At 49.4% G+C, this 6,959-nt stretch overlaps 1 protein-coding gene and 1 long non-coding RNA gene across 2 annotated transcripts in view; one reads left to right on the top strand and one right to left on the bottom strand.

Annotated features, from left to right (window-relative positions):
• Positions 1-1,448: 1,448 nt before the first annotated feature.
• LOC102010258 lies at positions 1,449-5,938 on the bottom strand. The gene is made up of 3 exons (XR_260429.2): positions 5,776-5,938; positions 4,842-4,966; positions 1,449-3,915 (listed from the first exon to the last, which is right to left on the bottom strand). It is a non-coding gene; the product is annotated as an uncharacterized LOC102010258 (long non-coding RNA).
• A 378-nt stretch (positions 5,939-6,316) lies between these two features.
• Chsy1 (chondroitin sulfate synthase 1) overlaps positions 6,317-6,959 on the top strand; it is a gene marked incomplete in the record, with an annotated part of 65,868 nt that continues 65,225 nt past the window's right edge. The window contains 1 exon segment of the mRNA XM_005381708.2: positions 6,317-6,959.

The raw sequence follows: 6,959 nt of genomic DNA, 5'->3' as shown, positions 1-6,959 counted from the left end.
AGGGAGGGAGGGAAGGAAGAGGGGACAGATTGGCAGAACCCCACAGCACAGTTCATGAGTGCTAACCAGTTCAAAGTGGCATTTTCAGAAGAAGTGCAAAGAAAACAGAAGTCTCAAAGAGGTCAATGGCCCCTTTGTGCTAGTTTTGTTGCTATGACAGAATGCCAACGATAATCAACTTTTGAGGAAGGAAGATATAGCTGGGCTCACAGATTTGGGTGTGTCACTCCAAGGTCCCTTGGGCCTGCGGCCTTCAGGCCTGTGGCAGCACAGTACACCACGGTGGGGGCATGTGCCAGAGGAAACCGCCCACTTCCTAGCAGCCAGGAAGCCAAGGGAGCCAGGACTGCGCCCAGGTCCTTTGGAGGCGACAAAGATGGGCGTGGTGCCTTTGCTTCGATGTTGGGGAGGCTGACAAAGCCCCTGAATGTGGACAAGCTCTCTGACCTTGAATCCGTCACCCTCTCTGATGGCACCCTGCCTCCATGCCCGCCTGGCCCCTGCAGCATCAGGCTTTTCCAGGCTTGGGGAAGGCACTCAGATGAGCTCCGGAGCATGTTTGACGCTGGTGGATGCAGTGGGCAGAGTGGGGTACACCCTCAAAACCTCAGTGTTGTACAGCTATGTCATGCTCATCTGGAGCCCCAAACTGCTGCCGTGGGGACCTCCAGATAAACTCTCCTGTGTGAGCTCTGCATCTCATGGTCTCCGGCGGATGCAGGAAGACATAAACCTCTCATCCAGCGTCTGTAGAAGAAGTCTACACTGGCTGATATTTTGCATCATCGGGGGCTCATCGGCCATGTGGCCATGAAAGAGGAGATCTATGGCTCCCATGCCAACCTGGGTATCAGGAGTACTTGGGGTGCTTACCGAACCCACAGAGCCCACCCCCTAGTCTCAGTCAGCTTCATAAGGCAGATTCCAGCTCACGGTTTTCCCGTTTTTTTAGTTCAACTTTTCTCACTTTAGAAGTATCACCATCTAACCAGAACATAACCTTGGAGAATGCTGGACTGGGCTATAATTAGAAATATGCACGTCTCAAAAAAAAGGAAGAAGAGCTGGGGATACAGCTCAGCGGCACAGCACCTGCTTGGCAAGCACAAGGTCCTGAGTTCTATTCCCAGTACAAAAAAAAAGAAAAAGAAATAGGTTATCATTAGCTATAGTGTCTCACCATTGTTTTTCAATCCAAGATGAAAAAAATCCTCACTTAGGGGCTGGGGATTTAGCTCAGTGGCACAGCACCTGTCTGGCAAGCGCGAAGTCGTGAGTTCGATTCCCGGTACCGGAAAAAAAAAAAAACAACCAAAAAAAACTCCTCACTTAGCAGGCGTAGACATCTACCACTAGAGGGCGCCATGGTCACACAGTTCTACCTGTCCTCACCCCAGCATTTCGTTGTACTGTGATTTACTAAAATAAGAAGGCCCAACAGGAAAGAAAGTACAGGATGAATGACTCTTATCCAAAATTCTTGGGTCCAGAAGTGTTTCTGATTTCATTTTTTGAATGTCTGCATTTAAATATAACGAGATACTGTAGAGCTGAGACTTAAGTTCATACACACTTTATATATAACATGAATGTCACTCTATGTAATATTTATCACAATTTTGTGCATGAAACAGTTTCACATTCTGGGATTTTTCACACTTGGCCGTCTATCAGCGCTCAGTTTCAGACTTTGGAACATTGTAGATGAGGATGCTTGGCCTATCTAGGTCTTCTGGTGATTTGAGAAGGTTCTTGCTATTTCTCCCATGCTGGAGGAATACGAGGATATGTTGAGAAAACTATGAAGGAAAAGGTCGGTTCATCTCTGAAATTTCTATTGTGATCACTTGCAGAGCAACGAGAGATAAAACCTGAAGGAAAGTACTTTGAGGGTTCTTGCTCAGGCTCTGAGGTATCCTCGGCCTGGGTTCTGGCCCCCTGGCTCGTGGCCCTGACAGCACCCACTGTGCGGCTGACCAGCTCCATGCCTCGGGCTGTCAGGTGGAATCTCTGGTCTGTACTCTACTGATATTTTAGAGCTTCGGACTCGTGGGGAGACGGAACCATCTCTGTTGTTGCCGTTGTTAGGGTAACGGATCACTAATACCGGGCTAGGCTGACATTTACAAGTACTCCTTGGGGAATCGTTCCCCACCGTCCTTTCCACCCCCTTTCGCTGGCTCTGCACTGCTCCCCCTCCCGGTCACTGCTTTGATTTCTTGTGCGCCTCTGTAGTACTTTACACAAACACTAACAGCGTTCTTACTCCTTCTGCTTCCTGGTGTTCGCCCCATGGAACCCTCTCCGTTTCAGCACGGAGCCGGCCCCTCCGTTTCCCGGCTGCAGAACCCGGATGGCCCTGATTTAAGGGTTTGACTTCAGATTTCTGGAGTTTGCCTGGAGACACAGGCAATATGCATTCGGTGGGAACTGTGACTGAACTTCGAATGTCGCCCTGTTCCCAAGCGGGTGATCTGTGGTCCAGTCCTCTCCTCTGAAGCTGGTAAGAGCTGAGGCTCCAGGCCGTCACAGGATCACCAGGGAAGCACGTTGTCACAGGGTGCTGTGTCGCTGAGCTGTGTGACTCTAGCTTAGGTGGAGTCCAGGCATTTTTCCCTTAGGATATTTTCATCTGATGGTAGGCTGTTCAGCTGGAGTCCCCTTACACATGGACAGCACCTGTATTTCCCTCTCTGATGGCTTCCTGTCGTCTGTTCATTCATCCCCCTGTACACGAACCCCTGTGTATGAAACACTCACTATCACAGTCAGTGTAGCAGGGAATCACCTCGTGTGAGTGTCATTCCCTACTGTATATCTCCAGGGTAAATTCTCAGAAGTAGGATAACCGGGTCAAGAGTAAATAAACTGCCATTTGTCATGTTGACAAAATTGCCCTCAAAATGAGTTGTCTCCTCTGTCCTTGCGGCATGTTGGAGGGCCTCCTTTCCCACGGACTCCATGACAGAATGTGTCATCAAAGCCTTATTAGTCGCAATTCGTGGGCAGCCCTGCATCGCCAGGCCTGGATAACAGCCCTGATCACCTGTCAGGCGAGTGATGATGTGTACGACCCCGACGCTGGCCCGGCAGCGGAATAACAGAGTGTGTGCCCAGACCGCAACCGAATGGGTCACTTAGCAGCAACTCGTGTGGTGTGAGCTCGTCTTTATTCTTGCATCTTACTTCGGGCGTTTGGAGATCTGAATGACCGCTGCTTCAGTCAGCAGCATAACCTTTGCTTACAGCTTGTGTTTTTTTTTCACAAGCAATTTTATGTTTCACCAGGCCTTGAGGAAAACAGAGTCTTGGCTACACATCTGGAGGTTTCCCCGAGACGCCCAGCCCTGCCCCAAGTGTGGATGACTCCAGGTGGCCACACTGCTGCCCAGTGGACCAGGGCCTGGCTTCTGATGCGGAGGGCAGCGCTGCCTCCCTGTCCCTGGCCCACCGCCGCCGCCACCACGCACAGATGGGAGCTTTGTCTTCCCGTGAACTCTCCAGCTGGGGAAGCTCCGGCAGCCTTTTAAAGGTTAATGGCATTTCATGGCAACCGATGGGAAGAGCAAACCTGTCTGGTACTCAGAAAGAAGTCTTAAACTAGAAGCAAACTGTCCTTCTTCTCCCAAAGAAAGGTTAGGTCGTTTCCCAAGAGCGTCTGCACTGGTGGCAGCCCGTGCCTTTGAGTTAGCGGGAGGACATCTTACCAGGCCGGCACACAGTCTCGTGCCAGGTTCTCCTGTCTCCGCCTCGCTCGTGTCCATGTACGCACGCACACACACCTGCCCGAGAAATACACCTGTGCCTGACAAAACAGCTGATCAGCATCCTGACAACCAGTGCTGGCCCCGCTGGTGTCTGGAAGATAGAAGGGAAGCCATCACCACTGTCCTATCCCGCCTCTGACCGGAAATGCTGCAAATCAGGGAAATAGCAAGAAAAAATTAAGACGCTTTGCCTGTCACTTTCACAGCATTAATAATAAAGCAAAGTTTCATTGGGTTAATAGAGGTTAAGTGGTAGCATTAGTAAAGTGGTCATTACAGATATTCTGTGTAGGCAGCGAACAGATCCTTCTAAAAGGACTGATTATTATAACTCCTCCGCATTCACTGTTTCTTAAAAGAGGCATTTGTAAAAGGCTTTCTAAAAAAAATTATGGCCACTTTTCCAAGGACCCCTGTTTAAGGCTTAAGTTCAGATGCTGCGTCTTTAAAGAAGCCCTTACAGGGAACCGGGGGCAGTTCAAGGCTTACTGCCAACGAACAATTGAGGTATTTACCAAAGGTTTCCAAGAAATTGCTGCGAATTATATGAAATGTTATACCTCTAACAGACATTCAATGTATTAGCAGCAGGGGAAAAAAAATGTAACGGGTGAGAACAAAGTTGTAATTTGTGAGAAGATGTTCAGTCATGTAGGTAGAGATGAATTTTAATGATGTGTCATAGAGTTACACTTGGGCAAATAGAAAGGAAATAGGCGATCTGACATTTAAAAAAAAATCCTGAAGGTCAGTCTGTAGTCACCATAGAAGAGGCTTTAACGGGATCTCACGGGGGAGGAGGATGGTGGCCCCTGCTGGGACTCAATCCATGTAGGACTCAGACCCCATCCTGGGCCCATGACCGCTGACACACAGGTCAAGGCCCCCTCTCGGGTGGCGTATGCACCAGTCTTCATGTAAAAAAAGTGCCTGGTTCATCTTTCTCTGAAGATAGTTAACACTGCTCCTTTTTTTACAATGAGAGAAAAACTTTAACAAAGAAGGTTCCTAGTGCAACAAATCAAGAACCCAGAATCATTAAAATTCTTTCCTTAGTTTACTGTGGAGACATACCTGTACAATCTGATCAATCCGGCTTCGTCACCTTTGTCCTAGCAGCGCTGGCCCGGGTGGAGGGCATCCCCACTGAGCCTGTGGGTGAGGCAGGCAACATCGCTGACCTCGGAACTGAAGGATTTCTAGGAACCAGGGAATTGAGCACAAAATTTTCAGCATCTTTCAAGTATTTTCCTTTCACACTTTTCTGTACTTTCTATTGAATTTTAGAAATACAGACACCTCTAAAAGCAGGTTAGAAGATACAGACACTATACTGAAATCATTGCCTATGTCATAAGATTGAACATCTGTCCCTTGCCAGATTTGTGCTTTATGTAAATGCTTGTGAATTATGGGGCTACTGCTGAATTGGGGGCTATGTAGTGACTCCTCGGCTTTTGTGGTTTATGGTCTTACTGGAAGCTTCTTTGGATGATTTTCGAGCCTGTAATTCACGGTTGTATGTTCTGTATTTTTCTCAAGACCACTGCTGGAATCCTGCATTCACTATATAATGAACATTTTATTTTTAGCTGTGGATCACTTCTTAGGGAGGGAGATCGTGGGTAGTTGGGTAATGGACTATTTTTGACATAAATCACAAGCATCCAAGAAAATGGTGATATCCAAAGAATAAACAAGGGAGACCACCATTCAGTTGCAGAGAAGGTATCTGAGTCTCCAGTAGCTTGGTATTTTAACCCGTGTAATATTTCCGCCATTTGGTCCTATTAGTCACCAAGAAAGATCCAAGGATAACCCCAAGCACGCTCACTTTCTGTCCCTAATTCCTGGGTTCATGTGATTAAAGTGAACTTCTTAGACCCAACGAAACACTGTGCTTTTAAAGCGTTTCATTAGCAAACCCCAATATATTGGCGAGTAAGTAACAAGAGTAATATTTACAAACATTTGTTGTGGGGCACCTTCTCAGCTTTTGTTGCCTTACCTGTTTTTGCTAAGGAAATGTATGAAATTTTAAATCCAGTGTAGAAGAGCTGGTACCCCAAACCTGCCTTAGAAATCCATAGCTCTAGCTGGACATGGGGCCTATACTGGCAGTCCCAGCTACTTTGGAGGTTAAGGCGGTAGGATCACAAGCTGGAGCCCAGCCTGGGTAAGTTAGTGAGCCCCTGTCTTTAATAAGCAAAACAAAACAAAACCCCCACAAATGTCTATCTCCTAGGTTCAATCCCTACTACTCAAAAAACAAATTCACATCCGTTTAGAGATTGACTCTTAAAATACTGCCAAGGATTCTCGCGAAGGTAGCGGCCAGCTATCTGCCCACACAGACTATAAATACAGTTATCATCCACATCAGCCTTGTAACTGTTGCCAATATATTGGGGTTTTCTGATGGAGCTCTTCAAGAGCAAAGTACTTGCTTGGGCCTGGCACATGCTTGTTTAGTGAAGCGAACCCAGGAATGAGGGACAGAAAATCAGCATGTTTGGGGCCACTTCTTCATTATTAAGGGACGAAATAACTGAGATACAAATAAAATGCAACAGTGCTTATCATCCGGTGTATTAACATCAAGGACCACTTCTTGGACATCCACTAACTGCTACACTGTGCGAGGAGCTTGCACATCAAGCCTGGCTTCCCCGCTTCTTTCTGCAGACTCGAGCTGCAGGGAACCGTGCGGGAGGGCTCGCCTCCCGCAGAGCGCCGGGCGCGGACGGCGGGCGGATCCCCGCTTAGTCCCGGCGGGAGGGACGCGCGGCGTCCTTTCTCCAACGTTCGCTCCTGACACACCCGCGACGCCCTCGGACCGTAGCCTCAGCGCCCGGGGCGCGGGCTCGGGCGGCGGGGGCGTGGCCACCGGCGCGGATAACGGGCAGCCCCGGCCGCTGCGGCCCACGCCTCCGCCGCCCGGCAGCCGCAGGCGGGGCGCTTTTTTTTCCTAGTTAAACTTTGGCCACGTGAACCGCCCCCCATTCACTTTTGCGCCAATCGCGGGGCGCGGACGGATCCCGAGAGGGGCCACACAGCTCGCCGCCGCCGGGGCCGCTTCATAACGCGCAGTGCGTGACGTGAGGGGCTCCTGTTGCAATGGCGAGCTAAGCCGGAGGATGTGCAGCTGCAGCGGCGGCGCCGGCCACGAAGACGACGGGGGCGGGCGCAGCG

This window comes from Chinchilla lanigera, unplaced genomic scaffold (genome assembly GCF_000276665.1).
Source record: "Chinchilla lanigera isolate Chin_1 unplaced genomic scaffold, ChiLan1.0 scaffold00015, whole genome shotgun sequence".
NCBI lineage: Eukaryota > Metazoa > Chordata > Mammalia > Rodentia > Chinchillidae > Chinchilla > Chinchilla lanigera.
Note: the sequence above shows the minus strand (reverse complement) of the source record. Positions and strands in the feature narration are given on the sequence as shown.